Raw genomic sequence first — 23,463 nt, 5'->3', positions numbered from 1 at the left:
ACAATGGCAGTGCAGTAGCTATACTAAGAAAGCACCGTCCATTATGGCCAAGTTCAGACACTCTGAAGAGTGCTATTACACCACAGAGAGTGCAGATCTCTTGAGCTGGAGCAGTCATGTTGCATTAGGCAGTACATCCACCCTAATCCTCCTCAGTAAATCTGTGCTTGACATATCTTTTTATACTGTAGCTTGAACATAGACATTATATGCTGAATCATTCATTTTGGCATAAAAGCTTAATTGTGTACATTGATTACAAAAATCCACAGAGTTTAACTGGATGAAAACTGTAACAGATGGATACAGTCAGGTTCAGGTCATAATGCACTCATTAACTGACAAGGGTAATGAAAAAAGTCCATTAAAAATACATAACTCCATATTTTTTCACTATAGTTTTACCTTTATAAAATCATTGGGCAGCAGCCATCATAAAAAACATGTAATGATAAAAATTGCTAGTTGATATGATTATGGTAGTCATTGTATTCCTAACTGTTTGACTAAGTCTTACTTATATGAACAACTGTTTAAAATACATAGGATCTTAACAGTTGATTTGAAAAGCTGTTGATAAAATTCCTGATCCCCCCACAGTCAACAGCCAAAGACCAATTGACTTCAATGAGAAAAGAGAGTAATTCCTTCCCTCTAATAGAGGGTCAGACCCTTCACCGAGCTGGATGCCTTTTGTACGGTAGTACATCATGGGAGTTGAGGCTGTGACCACTCTGCAGAATAGGACCCTAACAGTGACTATAACATGGCTTCCTCTAGTGCTACCATAAGATTATTTATTTTAATCCCCAAAACCTTTTAAAAAATGTTGATGTCATATGTTATGAATAAAATAAAATCTATGTATAGACAATCTTACAACTTAATAGCTCAGTGGGATGTAAAACCCCATGCACCACAGTTTGCTTGAACAAATCAACCTGTTTCCTGAGTGAAGTTATAATAGCACTAAATGTTTTTAATAATGTCTGAAGAGAGCTAGTTCCAAACTGTGTTTAGATTTAAATATAATATTTTGAGTCTAAGAGAAATGGGTAATTGTAAATGTGTCTCATCTGTCAAAGACACAAAATAGACAAGAAGTTATTTAATACCATAGGAGGAAAGATTCTAACAACTTGCAAAAAGTGATAAGAATTTAAATAGTGTACAAAATTTTAATAGAGACTAATTTTATGTATAAACATTATGATTTGATTTGTTAATTTTCCGGTTTACAGATCATGTAATATGCAGGGTTGAGCAAAATTGTTAAGACTTTTGAAAAACATTTGCAATTTCATTTGACAAATTCATCCCCGCAAAACTTGCTTTCAATGAAATTCATGCAATGAGGCCTCTGCACCAAAATTAGGTGGACATTTTTCTCCATTTGTTTGCAAATTGGTTGCAGTTCAAGGAGAGACCTAATTTCATTTGCGGCATTTTTACTTTTACATGTTAACATGGCTTACATTCATTTCGGGTATTTCAGTGCTGTGTCCATTCAGCACTTGCTATTCAGCCAGAGGCTTAAAAGGACACCCAAGGTCTCAAGAACACCTCTGCGGTGCAGGCTCCATTCTCACAGTAGATAGTTTTAGGCTGAGACAGGATTTTGCTATACCCAGGGGCCTGTGGTTCAAACACTCTCCTGTTTGCTCAGCTAATGAGGTCAAAACACTTTTATCAGTAATGAAATGATTCTCTCTTGTGTAACTTGCCTCTAAAACAATGCACCATGAATGATGTAGTCAAAAGGAATATAGTTATACAATTTATTAGCACCAAAGCCTTCAGTGTAGGATTCATGAAATGAAGTGAAATATACAGAAACCTTATTAGCACAAGTAAGATGTAGGTCACGCTACAGGGTTGTTCTAGAGAAAGATTAATGAGCAGTTCGATTCTGGTACCTAGGTATATAAAGATCACTAGAGAGCTTTTGTCTGCCTCAACCCCAGAGTCTGCCTAGTCTTTAAATGATTAGTTGGCAACCATTTTTTGTTCTGATACAAATTCAATGGACTAAACCCACAGTTGTACCAAAGCTGAGCTAGGTACATCCAAGATGAATGTGAGGAGGAGACAAAAGTCTCTTTAATCCATTATTGCTTTCTGGTTGTCTAGTCTGAATTAGCTCAGGGACTCTAAGTTGTGGGGGCTTGCAATATCTCCCCAGTCCATTGCCTTAATGGAAATACCTGGAACATGCAGTTCCATGGCTTCCCCTTGCCCTTGCCCAGCTAAGCTACTCAGCCAGGCAGTTATGAGAAACAGTCCTCAGCCAGGAAGTTATGAGAAATGGTCCTACTCATGGGAATGTCCTACTCATCTGAAGCAGCTTGAAGATCAGCAGAAAGGGCCTTCGTGCTTATCCCATGCTAAGCACTGATGTACTGTTTGGGTCAGGGCTATCATAGAAACCCCTGGTCCTGGGATCCCATAAATGTAGTGCAATAAAAACATCCGACTTCAGCAGAAATCCTTTTCTTTAACCTCTGACCTTTCAGCATAGCAGTGGGGAACTGAGGGCTGGAGGGACAGCAGTGCTGAGGAATGAAGTCTGGAAAGGCAGAGGTAAGCACTAGCAGTGACATTGAGCAAGGACTACAAAGGCCAAGAATATTTGGAACATATTGCTATATTGAACTTTGTTTAAAATGCTAAAAGTTTATAGTTTAATTGTGATTACATGATTACAATTTTATATGATTGTAATCTTACAATCATAGATTGTAAGATTTACAATTATATGATTGTACACCTTATATGATTACAATCTTAATACAAGTCATATCTACTTTCTCTGTGTGTGTCACTTATGTGTAAACTGGCAGGTATTTTCTGATGAATGCAGTTTCTATAGACCCATATAAAGAGATTAGAATGGAGATGTTACCAATACTCTACAATAAAGACACACGTTGTATGGAAGTTCAAACCAATGGCAGCATGCACAACACTTTAATACACAACTTTGGGAGGTGAAGTGGAGGCAGCAGTGGCAAGAATGCTGCACCAGCACAACTCACAAAGCAGGGACCACTTGGAAGTGAGCTTTTTCTTTCAACAACATCCCCATCAGAAGCTGGCATTAGCTTTCATTGACTTTTAAGTGCAGCTATCAAGCATACTTCTTGTCATTTTTATCCAAGCTGTAATGTGACTGCGGGGCATGTCACTTTTATTGTACTTGGATCCTTTGCTGGGTACCATGGCTGCAGACTACCCTTATGTGTGAATGATTTGCCTCTTGTTCTCCATGACCAAGCCAGAGTAGACTTGGAAACTTGCTTACTTTGCTGGTCATTATGCAATTTCCACTGTATTGCAAAGAAGGCTTTTTTGAAAAGATGTGGAGCAAGCAGACAGTTCTGAACAGTTATTTCTTGGTTTGACACCTTTCTTTCAGTAGTTCATCTGATCAAATCATTGTCCATGAACAGTCCCAGATAATAACAGAGTTTATTAATCATTATAACATATTAATCATATATTTAAATTTCACAGGACATTAAACAAAAAGCCACTCTACATAAAACAGGCTTTGCAAAAATACTTCAGGGCATATGTGAGCCTTGGTGGAAAAAAATATTCTTTCCATTCAGATTCTTCCATTCAATGTACTATTTAATCAAATCAGCCAAGGTCAGAAATATCTTTCTTTAGCCTCTTTGATCAGCTAGGACAATACATCACTATATTAATTCACCAGTGGACCAAAATTCAATATGTCATACAACCCAAAATCAGTATTAAAAAAAATCCTGTGGATCATTATGGTCTATATGATTTTTTTTGGGGGGGGGGGGGAGGCCTGGAAGAGTGCATGGAGTCATGGAATAAACTAGATTGGAAGGGACCTCCAGCAGTCTTGTCCAAAGTTCTGCTTAAAGTAGACCAGGTTGCTCAGGGCACTGTCCAGTCTAGTTTTGGGTATCTGCCAAGATGGAGATTCCACAGCCCCTCCTGGCCCCTGTTCTGATTGCCCTTATGGTAAAACAAGTACATCAATACCTATACTGTACAGGAAAGATTAAAACTGGGTGGAGTACTCTCTCAGCAATCTCACAAATGCTTAAGAGAGTTGAAACGTAGAGCATAACTGCTCCCCCAGTTTGACATCATCTGCAAACTTGCTGAGAATGCAAACCATTCCATTGCTCAGGTCATTGACTAAGACATTAAAAATTGTTGGTCCCAGTACTGATCACTGAAGGATGACACTCGTAGCTGGTTTTCAGTTGGATTTTGTACTCATTTTCACCCAGCAGTTTGGCCAATTTTCCACCTGCTTTAAAGTTCACTTAGCCAGTGTCTCACAAATTTAGCTGTAAGGATACTGTGGGAGACTGTGTTGAAGACTTTGCTGAAGTCAAGGTACACAGCATCTACTACTCTCATTCACTGAATTGGACACCATGGAAGGGAGTTAGGTTGGTCAGGAACAATTTGACCTTTGTGAATCCACTCTGGATGTTTCCAATTATATTTTTGTCCTTCATTTTCTTGTAAATATCTTCCAGGAGGACTCTGCTCCATAACCTTACCAGGCACTTCAGTTAAGCTGACTGACCTTGAAGATAGGTATGGTTTGCTTTTTTCCAGCAGGAGCCTCCCCCAGCACAAAATGCTGTTGTAATGACATGAGCTTGCACCCTCAGCCTGGCTGCTATGAATACTACTAAAATACTACCTGATTATGAAGAGAAATTTTGAGGACTGGGAATCATACTAATGAATGGAGAAAACATGACAGATTTTGTAGACTGCTCACTTGTCAAAGTTAGTGCCCATTCCTTAAAAATGAGAACTTCTCTGTGTTATTCGTGAATGACTCAAGGCTATCTACCTGACAAAATAAATGAGTAAGCTTGAATATAAGAAGTCTCATGGCTGTATTAGCCTAGACCATTGTCCAGTCAAGGACACTTATCTTGGATAACTAACACTAACGCAGACCTACTGCTAACTCAACTCATTTGGAGAAGGCTTACACATTTCTCCCTGCCACTTCATCATGCCACATAGCCATGTGCTAAGTGCCAGTCCAGAAAGAAGAAGATTGCATTTTTCTCCTCAAAGAGCATTTCATATTTAGTAGATGTTTCCTAATAGAGCAGGGTAAAGAAAGCACAGAAAACTATTTACAGATAGAAACTAGTAGTCCTTTGTCTCTTGTTTTTAATTTGTCCATTGGGCATTTTAAAAGCTTTTTGTGCTTTGAAATTGACTTAATATTTTATGAAAAAACTTCAGCCTCTAGAAGGCTCCAGGGATTGAAACTTCTTACTTAAACAACAGTGACAGTCTGGTGACTGAAAAGACCAGTATAAGTTATACCCTATCAAATATAGGCCAGCAGAACAAGTACCGTGTGTTATAGCAAAAAATGCTCTAAGCCATGCAAAGCCATTTAAACTTGTATGATGTAGACCTGCAGTCCTGAAGGTATTTTGACTATGCCATGGGGCATGGTGATCAGGCAGTTAAAGCTTCTCAGCAGTGGAATCGTACTTCAAGTGACTCCAGTCTGCAGGGGAATACTGTAATCATAAACCTGGTTATAAGGTTAGGGAGTCATTGGGTCGATATAATTTCAGGTAGATACCACCACAATTCTTTCTCACACGCTTCTGGCACAGAAATTGATGTCACCTACATTAGCGTGCTAGGCTAGGCAAAATCAAAATGGCTTTTTAAAAATTTGCTTAATTTTGGCTCCCAAGCCTTTTCAACCACCTCCCATTTGGACACTTTTTCTCTTTGTATGCAACCATTTACTGATGTTCTGCCATTTAAGGAAAAAGATTCCAAAAGACCTCTATCACAATGCCAATACAATGAGTAGTGAACTACTTTATCAGGCAGACGTCTGATTCCCTCTTTGTAGTACTCTAACTATCCATCAGCCTCATAGTTTATCCACCCAGGAGCCAAATTATTGCCTCATAAAAAAGCTTAGTGCTTTGCTTTGGCTTAAGAATAATTGTATTTAAAGACCTTGCAGGTTTCAGTTAGCAAAAGTAACTTTTATCTAATTTCATGATAAGTTTTAAAAAACCTCAGTAACTTTCTATGGACAAGTTTGATGTTCAGAACTTTCTTCAAAAGTATTCCTAAGAATAGCAAAAAAAACCTAAAATGAGATTCCTTTCCATTAAAAGCTGAATTTTTACCTTCCTTCCTATCTGATTTCCCCAATGTGACAATATGATCAAAGTGAACCATTTGTCTATATGAATTAGTTTTTGCTGACTTCAAGTAAATTAGATAAGACATAGTGTCTCTAACTGGCTATGTGGAGGCAATTTTACTTGATTCCATCAAATTCTAAAGATTTATCAATATATCTGCATAAACATCATTAAATTTTAATTAAATTTAAATTTTCAGATGAAAGCTGCCTTTTCAGTGAAGTATTTTATTCACAATTCTTGCTGAAATAAAAAAAAATCTGTGTAAAACAAATACATGTAGGAACATGCAGCTAGGTACAGATAATCAGCAGTTCTAGCCTGGCCTCTGAAATTATGCTGATTGGTCAGACTTAGTTTTGCAAATTTACTATTCACTGATTTGCAAATATTTATGCTATTAAAGATGTATATAGGTTTATTAGGATTTACAAAACCCTCTGAGGAAGTCCAACCTAATCCTGTGGACTTCAATAGGAAATCCTGTTTATGGACAATGTATGTTTGTCTTTATGTTCTTATATGCTTAAACTCAAGCTGTGTATAATTTTATTTTCCATTACAAATGTTGAATGCCAAAATTTTGATATGTATAAAAATTACACTTGGAAAATAAATCTGGTTTAGAACTTTTCATGCATTCCATCCAAAATTTCCTCTTTGTGAAAGCATGAATGTAAAAAAATGGCATAGAAGCCAATTTGGATAAAAACAAATGAAGTAACTATTTGAACAGCCAATTTTGGAAATATAACCATGAACAAGACCTAATTTGTTTCCATAGAAGAGTACATGTATTACTGTAGCCAATATTTCTGACCTGGACTTCTTCAAACAGGATCCACTGCTACCAACAAAATCACTGGAAGTCTATATATGAAAAATCAGCAAAACTAATGAGATTTTATTTACTGTTGCAAAAACTGAAGGAAATAAAGTATACGGTTGCTACATATTATTAAGGCCTTATCAGATCTCTGCAGTGATTTCGTAGGGTAGGTCTTCCAAAAAAGCAGCCATTCTGAGCTCTCAACTTATGTGTGTTCTGAACGAGTTAATAATTAAACAAATTAAATAAAGGAGCACATATATTTCCCATTTACCAAATCACATGCAGATTTATATAAGAACATAAGAATGTCCATATGGAGTCAGACCACACCTCTGTCAAGGCTAGGATTCTCTCTTCAGCACTTGCCAGTACCAGATGCCTAATGAAAGTACACGAGAGCAGGACAAGTAGATAGCGATATTATATGCTGGGATATTCTGCAGAATACTTTCCAGCCATCTGTGGCTCAGGTAGTTCCTGAACTGCAGAAATGGTGTCTGCATTTAATTGTCCTAAGCAGATTTTCCTGTCACAAATTCATCTGAAGCCGTGCAAACTTTTCCATCTGCAATATCTTATAGCAAGTAGTGTCACAGCTTAATTGCGTGTTTTTTTGCAGAAGCACCTCTTGTTTGTTCTGGGCCTGCCACCTGCTAATTTTATCTATTGTAACTCTTTTTTTTTTTTTTTTTTTTTTTAAGGTAGAGTGAGCAATCATTTACTAATTCACCTTCTTCATACTACTCATGATTTCACTGGTCTTTCTACAGCCTTTCAGGCTAAGGTCTTCTAGTTTATTTAATCATGGCTCTTCCCTGTACCGAAGCTATTCTGCACCTTTGATCATCCTTCTTACCTTCCTCCACGTTGAGTTCCACTGTATAATTTCTGAAGATGGAGGAGGAAGACAGAAAGAAACTGTACATGCTTAAGATGTGGATGCTGTTTTATGTTTTCTTCTCTATTCCTTTCTAATAATCCCTTACATTTTATTTGATTTTTTTACTACCTTTTAAAAGAATTAATCTGTTTTTTTAAAATAATTTTCCATTGTAATACATATTCCAATTCCTGATAATAACTGTCATTTCAGAAATAGTTATTGCATAAGCAAAATTAGGGATTTACATTAATTTACATTTGTCTACTTTAGTTTTATTTAATTGTTTTTAATCTCATGCGCCTTCATTATATGAGAACCTTCTGAAGTCTTTCACAGCTGAATCTCACCTTTTCTGTCTTGAATATCTTTAGTGTCATCAGCAAAGTTGTTACCCCACTATTTACCTCTTTTACAGTTCATTTATGAACACACTGAACAGCACAAACTTCTGTTTAGGGCTACCCCTCTCACTCCCTATGAAAACTTAAATTTTAACCAGTTATTCATCTGTGTGAGAAGCTACCTTTGCTAGCTTAGTTTCCTTAATACCCTTTGGTGGGATGCTGTGTCAAATACCTTTGGGATACATTCTGCCTTGTTCGGTTTCCTGTTAGCATATCTTAGAAAGTACCATAATGGGAGTGTAGTATAGAACTGGAGTATTCAAACTTTGCTGAGTGACTGAAGACATTACCAACTTTGATCCAACTTACAAATTGTATGAATGAGAAAAATTGCAAAATAGTGACTTGCTCTTTTCCTTTGTGTAAAAACAAAATTAATATGTTTATGTTAGTCAAATACAAGACTTTGCATTACAAGTTATTTTTAGCTTAACGCCTGACAACAGGATATGTGTTATTGCCAAGCCCACAGGCTTGTATTTAGTATATTAAAACTGAGAAAGAAAAAATATTCTTCTATTTTTGTAGATATTTCTAATTTTGATTATATATTCTTATTAATCTCTCAATACATGAAACACAAAATGATGAAGCATAGTGTTCATGAGCTGTCATTTTCCTCCATACATGCACAGATTAAATTTACTCTATGTAGGCGACATTCAGCTCCAGTGCTGATCTGCATATGAGGGTTTTCCTGAGCTAAAAACCATGTATTGGAATGCTAACTCTATAAATGGAATTATACTGATATAAAAGTTGGACAGATCCAGCTACTAATGAAGTGTATGATTACATAGATAACTTACGAAAAGATTAAAATAGATGTATATTTTAAGAGTGTTAGATACTATCTAGCTAAATAACTGCACAGTTATGCATTTACAACATACTACATTTCAGATAGCCTTAAAGAAACTTTATATTTACACAGTTTGAGAAAGCCAGTCCCTTAATGAAAGTGTGTCAAGACACTTTACATTTACCTGGAGCAACAGGGTTTATATGAGTAGTTACTTTGGAAATATCTAACATTTAAAAGTCTATTATGATAAGGTTATAAACTCCAGAATAGGTTGGCCATACCAAACCAAACCAACTCTATCTTCAAAAACTGGGAAAACTCTCACAGCTCCTTTGATTTAGCCCAATAATAGTCAGTCTCACCTTAGATGAATCCAGACTCCATTTATCACGTTTTCAAATGCCTGTCTGTCAGTGCCTCTCACACTTTCAAATGTACAGTCTGCTTGTTTGTATGAAGCTTTCAGCGTGTGATTTGCACCAGATTTATGTTTAAAGCTTCACCTCTCCATTCATGTGTCAGATCCTAAATTAAGTCTCTCTCTTACTTCATGGTAACTTGTTCGTGTAGCCATATTGTACATCAGCTAAGAGAGTTTCTCCCTCGTCAGATGCCTCAGCCAGACTTTTTATTCCTTCCACAAACTGTTTCTCTGAACTCTGTGCATGAGTCCCCAGCCACGTGCGATACCCAGTTTGGCCAGTCTCCCCTCGGTACAGGGAGATAGATGCCCAAGCTCCACTGGCATTTTATCCTTTGTTGAGGAAATGTTGGATAGGTGCCCAGCTGGTCTTTTTTGTTTATGAATATAAACAGAGTTTATAGGCAGTGTGATAGGAATGACAAAGCTGATTGTAATGGCAGAAAATCCACTAGAGAAAGTAAACCATGTAACTTGTGACTGATGAGGTGAGAATATTTTCACCAGTTATAAATTTGTGTTTGAAAGTTTTAGCATTGACAGAGTTTTATCTTAATATAAATTGAATATAATGGATTTACTCTGGATTTACAGCAGGGCATGTGAGAATGGAACTTGGCTCAGTATTTGTACTTACACATCATAGACAGGTTGCTTCTAATAATTAATTTAAATGCTGTGCTGGTTCTGTTTGCATTTCCATCCCAGTCTCCCACTCTGGCATGTCAAGAGGAAGTCACAGTTCTCTTACACTGAACTAAATGTTCTGCTGCTGCCCAGCACAGAACTACCATAGAGCAGGTATGGGCAAAACGGCTGGCACTTCCCTCCTGCGGAGCCCTTAAAGCCTCGCTGGCAATCTCATAAGTTATTCTTTGACAGAAATTGTAAAGGGGAATTTCTGAAATTTCATTAACTGTACAGACAACGGTAGCAGTATTGGTAGAATAGCAGACAACATTTTGAAAGCTTTGAGCCTTCTCTTCACAAGCTGTAGTACTAGCTTGCACCACCAGACAAGCACTAGGTCATGCCATAAAACATTGCTTCTTTTCTTTTCTTTGACTATATAATTACTAAAAACCTGTGAATCTGTTTAATAATATATCAGTTATTTAAAAAACAGCTGAGATATTTATGCAAGTCAAATACAAAAAAGGGGTCAATTAGGTGGCCCAGTAACATCAGTGAATGTGATGCATAAGGCTATGGAAGTATGGTGCATTTGTTTTCTATGCCTGAAAGTCATATTTTGTTTTCTGATCTGGTGAAGTTCTTAAAGGACAAGCAGATTGTGCTGTCTCAGTAAGGCATTACTTTTGTTTTCTTGCTTTATTTAATCTGTTATAAAACTAGTACTAGACTGAATGTGTACATATGGTTGATATTTTTTATTTGGAAAACTATAAGAAAAAGCTTACGATAAGAAATATAAATGCATTTTTAAAGAATTAGAATAAGGAACAGGCTGATTGATGGTGCTAGTGTAACAATCATGCAGCACTTTTCCTGTGAGACAGTTGGCTTTTGCAGTCCAGTTAACTTAATGCACCTTAAACCTGGAACTACATTTCTGAATTTAACAGCCCACATCCTCGAGTCATGTGAGAAGCATCTTTCATTTACCAACATGAAGTACAGTCTAACCTTTGCAGTATTATGGAAAAGCCTGCAAACATAAAATTAAAGTTTCAGAAACTAGAAGAAAAAAACACAATTCTTAATATAAACTCAATTATTCGTTATAATACATATCTATCTCAAGATCTTAAAGAACCTGGGTTTCAGTTTGATTGGGTTTGTATCAAGTTAAATCCTCTGACATCCAGTGATCAATCATTGACTATTTTTGACTCAGATGAGAATTTTCAATTTGTTTTAAGAAAATAAAAAAAATATTATAGCTTTAGAAATAAAAGGCATGGTACACATGATACTTAAGGACATCCGTTCTTACCTACACATAAAGATTTAGTCTTCACAAGACAAAAGTGGTCTGGGCTTACACTTATGAATTGAAGAGTAAATGAACTAGAAAAAATGAATAAAATTAAGCAAAAAAAATCTTTCAGATATATGTTATAAACATTTAATTAAAGAAAGAAATGGAACTGTTTTCACTTGCTTCACCTCTCATGCTGCTTTTGTAGCCCATATTATTTTTCCCAAATGTTTGCTTCAGTTTTATTTGTCATCTTTGTTGATCAACATGTTGATCATACATCTTTGTTGATCATCCTTGTACTCCTTGCACAATCTTTATTTTTACTCGTATAGTGAAAAAATTGGCACATCTGATTCCTGGCAACTGAAAGGCATGCTATACAGCACTCATGCTACTTTTCCCTTATCCACTGTACCATATAGTCCATGGGGTTTAGAGGGAAAATAATTCTGAAAAATGTTGGCAAGCTTGTACTGTCCTATAGCTAAACTGCTTGGCAGAAAGAACCTCATATACCAGCTTTCCTCCTATAATCTCCATTTATTCGTTTCTTATATGTGTGCCTCTAGTTCAAATAATTGTACAGCCTTATAAAATGGAAGTAAATGTCATATCTAAATGCATTGTTAGTACGTTAAATCCTCATTTTAGAAGGGTCCTTAAGCACACATCTAAGTCTGAGATCATTTTTTCTGTAGATGTGAGCCTTACCTTGAAAAGACTATGCACATCTTGAATAAACAAAGTTTCGCAATATAGTAGAAACAATTTGCTCCACGTACAATTAATGACTTGCAATGTACGCAGTTTGTTACCCTAAAAGCAAACAGAAGTGACAATAGCAATGAGAGAGACTGAGTTCCCTTTTGCTTTTAATGCATCAGAGAGCTGAGATAAACCTTCCCAGCAGCCGAGGTAAAACCCAATAAATATTGTGCCCTGAAGATGCAGCACTGGCCTTGTCTGCTGCAGCAAAAAACCCGAGATGGCGGCAGCAGCGTGGCCAGCCAGGAGAGGCAGGCAGGGCAAAAATGCGCACAGCATGGGGCTACTGCCAGTGCAGCTGGGCAGAGGGGCCTGAGCCGTAGCTCCTGCTGCACCCTGACCCTGCTCCCAGCCAGCACAGCTTCCCGCGGCCGATGGAGACTGCAAAGGAATAGGTCTATTTACAGCATCCAGCAGTTCCCTTTCCATCCAGACCTCCGGATCTTTTTCCTTTGGTAATCTTAGGTATGCATTTTGCTTGGAATTAGAAAGTATGAAGTCCAGTTTAGCGTGAAAGTTTGAGAAAACAACATTTAACTGAACACATAGTTCTAGCCAAAGAGAAATGCTACATAAAAGTTTCTTTTTTTTCATTTTGAAACTATGTTTTATTTTGGATTTTTCCTATTTGATACATACGTAACCCTCCATAAAAGCTTAAAATGCATTTTATTTTCCAAATAAGAAAATACTTTCAGAAATTCTGCTTGTAGAAAAAATTTTTTGACTCATTCTAAATAAATACATTTTTTTAGGGTCTATACTACACTGTCTCCAGGTCTGTCATAAAGTGGAACTTCTGTGTCACAAGTCATGCTACAAAGAGTGTAACCACCTCAAACGTGTTAATGGTTTGTTGTACTGATCTCTTGGAAGGCTTGAGTTTGTCTCACAATAATCAGTGTACGTGAATCAGAGTTTGCAAGCTTGGGGCTCTGAAACAAGCTGATTAACAACTGATGTTGCTCACCCTTCACAACTTTATAGTTTAAAGTAATTTGAAACTCGTGACCTCAAGTGATCTACATTTTTCTGAACTGGAAACTTCAAAATAATGTGATCACATGAGAGGAATTTCTATAATCCACAAGTCTCATTGCTGTTTGATGATCTTGTTTAATCACTTGTTTAATCACTTTAATCTCCCTTAACAAAAGTGTGTATTATGTTTTGAAATTCAAGAGAAATTAGGAGTAGGAATAGAAAATAATTGCTAGTTACCCTGTTGCAAACACCCATTGCATTCATTTTACTACCAACGTAATTCTAGTTATTTACCTTAAGAGTAATAGTCATTAATATTTGTAAATCCATCTTTAACCCTGTGATTTTGAAGTAAATGAATAAATAAGCAAGCTCTGAGGACATATACTGTCTATTTTGTGTCTATAATTAGTGAGTTCAGCTGGAAGCTGTGGAAGAACTATCTAAAATCTATGCTAACTCCAGCCAAGTCAATGGGAATTTTTCCACTGATTCCCAGGAGCTTTGGACTCAGTCCCTAAATTCTTACAACTGAGGAGGAGAGCAAAATAGTATGAAGTGGTTTCCACAAATATTGCTTTAACAGAACTTCAAGATTTCTTTTTTAAACTCAGTTTTGGTGAGGAAAGCGAGAAGAACAAGTAGCATCTGCATGGAGTGCAAGTTGGCAAGAATTCCAGTCTGCCACTTTCCAAATTGTTTTAGAAATGTTTGGCACGTCTCCGTCACAAATTACAGCTGATTATAATTTCACAGTATGTGCAAGCAGATGGAGGAGATGAATTGGGGAAAAGTTTCACCCCAGACAAATTAATTATTAGTAAGTATTTTCAGAGCAGAAGTTAAATATTAAAACTGTGGTTTGAAATAAAGAATGATGGGATGTCCAAGTAATCTATAACTTTTAATCAAACATTTTATGAACAATTGACACCTGGTTGGAATAATTTATTATTTTCATAAATAAAAATATAACTCACACTAAAAGAGAATATACTTCAGAAATTCTTAACAACTGGTCAGTTTTTTCAAGTTATCTATTAAATCAACAAGTTCATGAGCAGTTAAAAACAGAAAACATTCTTATCAGAGGGTGACTATGGAAATACTTCAAACATTTTTTTCCACTTGTGAGAAAATACCAATATTTAGCAGAAAGCTTCAGAAACCTAGTTTTATTTTGTACGTAATTCGTATTACAATGCATAAACTGTTACGTGTTATTGATCTACACTTTTAAAAACCAGGCTGAAGACACTAGAAGGGAAAAGATATTGGAAATGTGTTGAGGGGAGAACAGAGAAACATGTTTGCCAAAATGGGTGGCTGAAGGGGTGGGTGACCTCCTGGTCTCTTTCCCATCCGGGAACTTGTGATGCTGGAGCTGAAACAGGTGCTTGTAAAAATGGTGCCCTAGAGAGCTGTTTCTGATGGCCTAATCCTCAGTTGCACCAAGTGGGTCAGAAAAATGTAATCTTCTGTAGACATACATGGAATTCAGCAGCTGGTAAAGTAATTTCTGCATATATCTTATAAAAATAAGATTTTCTTGGCAAGAAAGATTTGGCATGACTAAAGTACACTATTCAATTAATATTCAACTAATATTTGGGATGAACAATAGTTAGCCAGGTTCTTATAGAATCCGAAGAATATGGTTTCCTCTTACCAGGAAAATATTTGATTTGAACAGAAAATGAGAAGTGAAATCACTATTTCTTTGAATGAGCAAAACTGAACTTATTTTACCATTGCAATTCTTATTGTTGTTCCTTAGTTTTTTTAAAGAGGAAGTTAATGGTTTTAAGATTAAGTATTTGCAGTTACTGTGTGGAGGCTGAAAGTGATTTAGTAATATCTAAATAGTTGTGAAATGAACCTGAAGTGAAAAGAAATGTATGAGAAAAATTACGTTTATTTGAATATAAAATCTTGAATACCATGGCAAAAAAGACAGTACTGTGCTTATCATTATATGTATATTTTTATCACTGCTCTAGTTCAAGATTTTGCTTATGATGAAATGCAGTTTTAAGTATTTTCACTAATTGAATTTCATTTTTTCAAGTGTTTGAGACAATCATCTCAACTATTTTACAAAGAAAAGTGCTTCTTTGCTGTGCTTTCAATTTTCCCTGGAAAACCTTTAAGCAACCGATGGTGCTTGTGTGGTGTAGTATTTGTAGGGAATTGAACACAATGCATATTCAGTGACTCCTGTCCTCTGAACAGAAGCTTTACTGGATCTTTCAGATTATTTCAAAGACTAACCATGTTAAATATTTTAAATTTTTTATACTGTGCTATAGCTTGATAGGAAGATGGATGTGTATTGAAATAACCACAGTAAGGCATCCCACCAAGCTTTTTCAGATTAAAATCTTTACTGCTCCAGATGTTTAAACATTGTGAAAATGCTAAGAGATATCAGCAGGCTCTAGAAAGGAAAAAATTTCTAAATCATTTTGTCCTTTGATGCTTTCTAACTCACAGAAAAATATTATTATTTCACAGCATTTAGCAGTTTTGATCCTTATCTACAAAGAGATCTGTGTAAAATAGATGAGTAATCACCTAATGGTGCATTTATATGCATTATGTTATGTATGTGTCTAATTCCTTGTAATATCAAGCTTAGGCTATATTTTATGTTTTTCAATGTTGAACATGATGGGATCCTATATTTGGCTCAGGGTTACTACTTTAATATAAGTCTAATAATTTTTTCTGTCTTTTGAATGACAGTTTTCAGTGGTAACAACAAAGAATTGTTATATGTGCTAAGGGAAAATGAAACTGCACAAGGGAGTCATCTGGCTTGGTTTAATAAGGTAGCACTTGCCTTCTCTCCCAGCCAGAGTGATTTGAGTAAGCTTGTTTTACTTCACATTGCAACTGCTAGACATACACGCATGGTCAGTTACTATGTATAAGAAGACGAATGGCATATTACATATATTTGCTGTGTTACTGGTATTCATCCTGACATACTCTAAAACCCAGTTTCACGGAAATCTGTAAATATGAAGCATAACTCTAGTAAGGAGAACAAGCATGCTTCAGAGCTGCAGCTAGGTTTCTACAAAGTTCAGTTTCTTTTTATTCCTGCAGGATTTAGAACATTTTGGAGGGTAAGGTTAGTCTAGACAACTACAGACAAAAAGACAGGCTAAAATCCTGCTGCCACCTTTGTCAGTGGAAAGTCTCCTATGAACTCAGCCATTTCACCCAACATTCAATCAGCATGAGGTTTCTGAGCTTTGAAAAGTACAGTTAAGCTATCTGTACATTTTGAGTTTAGTAAATGGCAGTAACGAGGTAACAATTTGCCCAATTATTTTGGATTTTTACACAGTTTCAAGTTATTAAATATCACAGTGATTATGATTCATGTATTACCATGTGTAAACTCTGGGGTATGGGTGAAGACTATTGAAGTTGCTTACACTGGAACATGCCATATCCTTCTTGATATTTTACTATGCTATATACTTTGTCAGACCTGCAAACACATTAGTAAGTGTGTACAGAAAATAAACAACACCATGAGCCACCACAATGGATGTCTGATTGTATAATAAAGCAATCTTTTACACTAACACTGACTTTCCCACACTTTACCTACATTTAGACAGTAGTTGTTGCAGAAGATATTGATTATCTGTATATCACTCTTCCCACACATTAGCATAACAAAATAAACATAAAATGAGATACAAGAAATCTGTAAGAACAGAAGACAAGCATTTACTTAGTCCTCCTTTCTTCTTATCATTATTCAGAAATATGTTGCTGAGGTATCAGCAATGTGCACATGCAAAACATGTACTTGAGTGTTCATATATATATCATGAACAGGTGTCTAACTTTATCTCTTTATGTGCTTATTCACTCTTTATGATTTCTCAATAATTGTCCAGCAAATATAAAAATATTAATGGCGCAATATATAAGTAGCTCTAAATTAAGTTGTTCAATTAATAGGACTACTGCATACTATTTTTTTTGCCTACATTATCTTATGCTGAGAACAGCTTTAATTAACACCTCATAAAACAAACCAGCCTCTTACAATGAATGAATTTATTATACACAAAGGCTACATGTTTAAGAGGTCTCCACTGTATGTAAATTAGATATGAACTATGAGCTGGATCTGCTAAATACTACAGATTTCATACATAGTGGAAATAAAGATGCAAATCACATAACAATAAATTCAAATCTTTGTTACAAGCACCCTGGAGAAAACTTTAACAAATCATAACTGTCAAAGGGATGGATGATGAAAGTTTTTGTCATGCAAAAGAATACAAATCGCTCCACTGTTGCAAGCATCGCTCTTTTATTTTCTTGGTTGTAGGCACATCATCAACTTTAATGATAAAAGCCTTCCACAAAAATAATTCTTAAGCCTCGGGAACAAACACCTCTTTGGCACCCTGAGAGCATGTTCCACAAACATCATCAATCTCCTTCTGAGTATGATTTACAGCCTTTCCCTTTGGCCGGCTCAAGCTGTCCGTGTGCATGCCCCAGCAGCGTCACATTGGGATTCTCCTCCGCTTTGTCCTCCAAGCACACGCCACTCAATTGGCATGCTCACGGCCAGCTTTCCAAACATGTTTGGAAAATAAGAGAATGAAGTTTGAGTATAATCCCTTCCATGTGGACACATTACAAATGTATGGCTCAGATGAGAGAAAAAGGGAAGGAATGCATATCTAGATTCAAACTAATGGGCCAAGTTCTCAGTTCCAGCCAGATTTATCATGTGCAGCCAGGAGGGATGTTTACAAAGAAGATGCAAGTCTCTCCCTGACTTTGTGGTTCCTCTAATTTATTTAATTGCCTGTATCTACTAAGGGGCAGTCCATGCACCAAGAGAGCCAAAACACAGAGTATGGTTTAGTGAGATTCGTTTCCATCTGTGACATGACTTTTGTGCCAAGTGCTGCATATGTATTGTGAGAAGGGTTGATGAAGGCAGCTGTACTCCAGCTGAGATGCCCCTGAAGAAGATTTAAGTGTTCTTTATCTTCTTGCTTTCCTAAACTGAAGGAGAGGGACATAAGATGATTGCTACCTTCTGCAGAAACAGCCTTGATCTGTCTCTTCTTTGTGCCAGCCTTGTGGGTAAGTTTATGTTCACTTAAGGGAGTGCAAATGATAGGAAAATCTGAATCATTGTATGTGTTGATGAGAAGCAGCAGAAGAAAGGTTGTAAGGCATTAGAACAAAATAACGACTTAAGCCAGAGAAATTTAGCATCTGGGAGTACAACTCCCTCTTCATGAGTCAACTAACTGAAGGTCACTTGTGGACTGCAGGTGTCTGATAAAGGAACTCTTTCTGGCAACTTTCCTTGAGTTTCAGGAATAGAGTCTGTGAACCAGAGCTGAAGACATTTAGTGTTCTTTAGAAACTCTTACTCCATGCACTCACTAAGGCAGATGTACATCCATTAATAATTGTTGCCTCACTTAAGCCATGCTCACAGACAGAAAGACTATATCCTTATCAGGAAAATATGTAAACATTATGATTAGTTGTAAACACAGACAGATCTTTAATATGTCTACATTGAGTGAAACAGTAGATACTTATGAACCCAGTGATATTTATAGGGGAAACAAAGTGAAGGAGAAGGACATAGAAAAATAAATCTACAAATGCATTCATAAAATCTTTGGGACATTTTTATAAAGGCTTGAAAATTAAGTGGACTGAATTTACTAAATAGAATTTTCCAGAGTGCTTCTATGATGAAGGGCTAGATTATACAAGAAAATATTTAAACCATCTTTCTTTAGATGCTTTGACTTCAAGCTACTTTTATAGACAATAGAAAGATTTGGGAAGCTCTGAAGTGTCCTTGGAAGCTTTAACTCCTAATTTAACCATGTAAGCTAGAGAGTTAAGTACAAACAGTGCTCACACTCATCTTTAAGAGCTATTAGTACACACTAACCTGTAACTATATTTGGGAGGCTGTACTGTCCCAAGAAAAGCAGTGGGAATTATGTCTCCCAAGAGAGCGATCATCTCTCACAAAGTTGTTGGGCGCAAAGCAAGATTGATATCGTTAGGCCACTTTTGCTAGGCTTAATCATGCACTGTATGCTGGGGAAACAGAAATGCTCAGCTGCTCAGCAGTTGGCTGCCTAAACATCATCTGGTGTTAAACACCTTATTCTACTCCTTTGTGAACTGTAATCCTTACCTTTACCACTTTTTATCCATATAATAGGGATAATATTTCCCTAACTCCTAGTAGTTCTGTAGAGAGTTTTTATTAACTTCTGCTATCTCTAGGAGCTGTATGAACATGCAACACTCTCAAAATACTAAGTATGAAACTACTACTCAAGTGAGCACTCCAGTCCATGGCCAATGATTTGTTTCAAAGCGTTCAGTCATGAAGCCAGGTACTGATTGCATTTTTAATAAAGCTGGCAGAAAGTTTTCCATCAACAGTGGAAACACAGTGTTTCACTGAACTAAATCAGTTTTGAGAGTGTCTGCTTTTGAGAGAAAGTTTTGACTTTGTCCCCAAATTTAAAATATTAAAACTTAAAATATTAGAACTTGTAAGGGTCTTATGACAGATTTATTCTTTGTCACAGGGAAAACCAAACATTTTTATAATCTCTCATAATTATGCTATATATTTTCACACAAAGTAACGCCACTTAATATGGTACTATTACCTTACATTTCTGAAAACTTCAGATGACTTTTTGAACACTGAAAAGCAGTCTCTATGCATTAAAATTACTATTACAGCTATTAGAATTAATTTGTTTTTATTCTGTGTTCTGCAGTTAAATTCATATTTATTTTGGAGCAGTTAGTTATGGACCAATTAGTTTTTTAAAAGATAAAAATAGTTGAAACTTTGCCATCACTATTCTTCCAATGAATGGTATTTTGTGCATAATGGAGGCAATACATAATTCCCCAAAAAAAGATTAAATAATTTTCATATGGAACACTTAAAATAGCCATCTAACCTCATCTTGAAGGAGTAAAAGCATTATAAAATACCATTCCACTTTACCTACAGCCCATGATGTCAGTGGTGGGGAGCAGGGAAGTGAGAGCATGACTAGTAATTTAAGTAGAAGAAGAATTAAATCTATTGAAAATAATGAGAGCTGTGATGGCCTCATGGCTTTTGGAAAGCTATTGCCTCCATGCAGTATCAGTTATCAAGCCAATACCCCTCATGATTTTTAGTGTAAGGCTGAATCAAATAAATTATTTCTGTTCAGCTGCTTAATTTCATTATCATGTATATTTTAAAAGCATGGAATAAAATTCTGAAGGCTTTGATGTGTAGAGTATGCCAAACATTTGAAACACATTTATTAATTTTATGAGGCATAATAATCTATAATGATACAGGAAATCTAAAATTTTCAATACAATTGTGGAGCCAAAGAAATTTCTACTTGTGACAGCATCCTTTAAGAGCCTGTTTTGGCAATAATTGAGTTTCTGTGCTTTTCTTTTAATTTCACTACCTGATGATACCTGAGAGCAGTAGACTTTATTTCAGAATCCCATTAGGTAGCATTATAAGATCTGATTTCTTAGGTTGGGGTTTTTTTTTTTTAAATCTAATTGTCAGTCAATGTGTTACAGTAAACCTAGCTTTCTTTTGACTCTCATGTCTATACACTGTGGGGAAAAAACCAAAAGAACTATGCTTCATCATCCTGTCAAGGAGGTTTCTTAACAAATTACCTTTACCCTCAAAAGAAAACACAAAGAGACTTTTTGTAGCTTTAACAATTCTCATAGTTCATATCTTCTTTTCTTTGCTATTCAAGGGAAAAAAATACAATCTTCTAGACCTCAGAGATAATGAAATTGATATCTTTAAAGTCTTATGAAATCTAGATACTTAATAAAAGCATGATTCTTTCTTTCATCATTATTTAAACTTTGTATGTTTTTTCCTATAATACTGTGTTTTCAAAACACATTGTTTCTTTGTAGACCATTTATTTCCAAAGAGTAAATAATAGTAAATTACAATACAAAATAGTAAACCCTTTCTTCCTTTGTATGAAAGACTTATTCATGAAAGACTTGATATTCATAGGTTTATATCTTAGTCTAGATTAAATTCACTCCCTTGCAGAAGAGCACCATAAGGCATTGCTCAGATTTTAGTTAATATTTCTTTTTAGAGTGCCGTGTAATGGAAGGGTCTAGCTTTCAACAAAGGAATGATTTGATATAATATCCACTGAAGTCCTTAAGAGACTGCTGAAATCAGGGGGCTGGGTTGGTTCCTTGGGGTCCAAAGGGTGCTGGTACTGGGGAGCACTAGTCCCTTCCTCCCCAGTCCCTCCGCAGGTGTTCCAGCAGCCTCTTTCCTTGCAGGCATTGAATAACCTGTTCATCCAAAGCACACCTGCGTTCAGGGAGTCACTGTGAAATTTCCTTAACTGCAAAAAGCCTGTGAAGTCCCTTCGCCTTGTGTCCCATCTTTTTCATCCCCACATGGTGGTTAGGGTTTGCTGTGCTTATGTGGGATATAGGGACTTCACTTTTTGGTTTACTTCTTTTTGGAAGCTCAGTGTTTTCAGCAGACGTCTTACATTTCAAGTTTATATTGGGGTCCTATAAATCAGCTGAAGAATGATTGTGTGGTCCTTCCATACCATAAATTAAATTAAGCTGCAATTTGTCTGGGATGTTTTACTAGTAACAGGTGGATGTACTTAAGATAGAATTGAAAAATTTCAAAATACGTAAGAAAAACAAACTCCAACAATTTTGTCTGTGTTTCTAGTGCATACTAAAAGCATACTATTCAATATCGTTTATTTTTTCCATGTAAAAATAATGTAATTTACTACAGGCATCCAAACACACACTCATTCAAATAAAGTTAAGAGTTCTACCTTTTCTAGCATATCACCAAACAAATTGCATGAAGTACACAGACATAAAATACACATGCATAATTTCTTCTGAAATTATCCTCTACATTACTATTATAAGCAGACATGCGTCATACATACAGAGAAAACTCTTTGTCAGCTGGCTGGGTCTGAGTAAGTCATAATGTAGCAATGTACTTTTTGCCATTGCTATACTGCGCTGCTTAAATGTCTCCGAGCCTGCTTTGAACAATGAAGAGTTTGCAAGGAAAAGCCTGAAGATGAGAGACTTGAGATGTCACTTTACAAAGGAGCCCTTAACTGTTTTGTAGACACAATCCATCCACAGAAAGAAGTTGTTGCTAAACTTTAAGCATGGAAAGATCAGTGAATAAACCCATTGTTAGTTTTAAAAGCAATTTCAGAAGCCTTTACAGTTAAGCCATTTAATTTCCATTGGTTTAAGTTTAATCATTTTTCATTAATGTAAGCTAATTTGCAAGCTAATCTAATAAAGTAGCATGAAACATGAGGAGCAATGCATTGAAATGACGGAAGTTCAGTTGCTTGCAGCTCATTAAGGTTCTTGAAGTTTAGAAGACTAATTACTGACTAAAAATGATTTTGTTTACCTCTACCTTTTGAGAGTTCCTGTTTTATCCCACAGTTTAAGACTCACGGGCCAAATCATCAGTAGGTATAATTTGGTAGAGCTCCAATAAAGTCAACAGGCCAATTTATACCAGTTGAGAATTTAGCTCTTTTGTTTGTTTGTTTTTCCCCAATTAAAAAAAAAAAGATGGAAACTGATAAAAGCTTCCCTTTGAAAGAAACATTTTAGCACAAACATCAGCAAGTCATGGTGCCTCATCTTGTGCCTACTAGAATCTATGGAGCACTTCCCGTTGATTTCAACGAGAGAAGCTTTAGATTCTAAAATTCATGCTATAAGAACAGGAGAGCTGACTAATTTCTTCTGGTTTCCTATAAAGCTGAGGCTACAAGTCTTCTCTTAATTAACTGATATCTGAAATAGAACCCAAATTTTATAAAGTAATCTACCAGTCCTAACTTGCAAATTGTTAAGGCGAGAAACTACATCACAGTCATCAGTAAGCTAATTACTCTTGCTAATAAAGATGCATAAAAACTTCTAAAATTGTTTTGCTTCAACTGCCAGTTATTTTACCAACTAGAATGAGCAGTTCACTATTTACTAGATTTCTGTTCTCCATGTGGATCCTTCAGGTTATCATAAAATTAATCTTGGTTTTCTATCATACACTTCTGATCAAATGTGAACATTGATTACAGTCCCACTCTAGTT

This window comes from Ciconia boyciana, chromosome 7 (genome assembly GCF_034638445.1).
Source record: "Ciconia boyciana chromosome 7, ASM3463844v1, whole genome shotgun sequence".
In the NCBI taxonomy this organism is placed as follows: Eukaryota; Metazoa; Chordata; class Aves; order Ciconiiformes; family Ciconiidae; genus Ciconia; species Ciconia boyciana.
The sequence above is the reverse complement of the archived record's forward strand: the minus strand, read 5'-3'. Positions refer to the sequence as shown.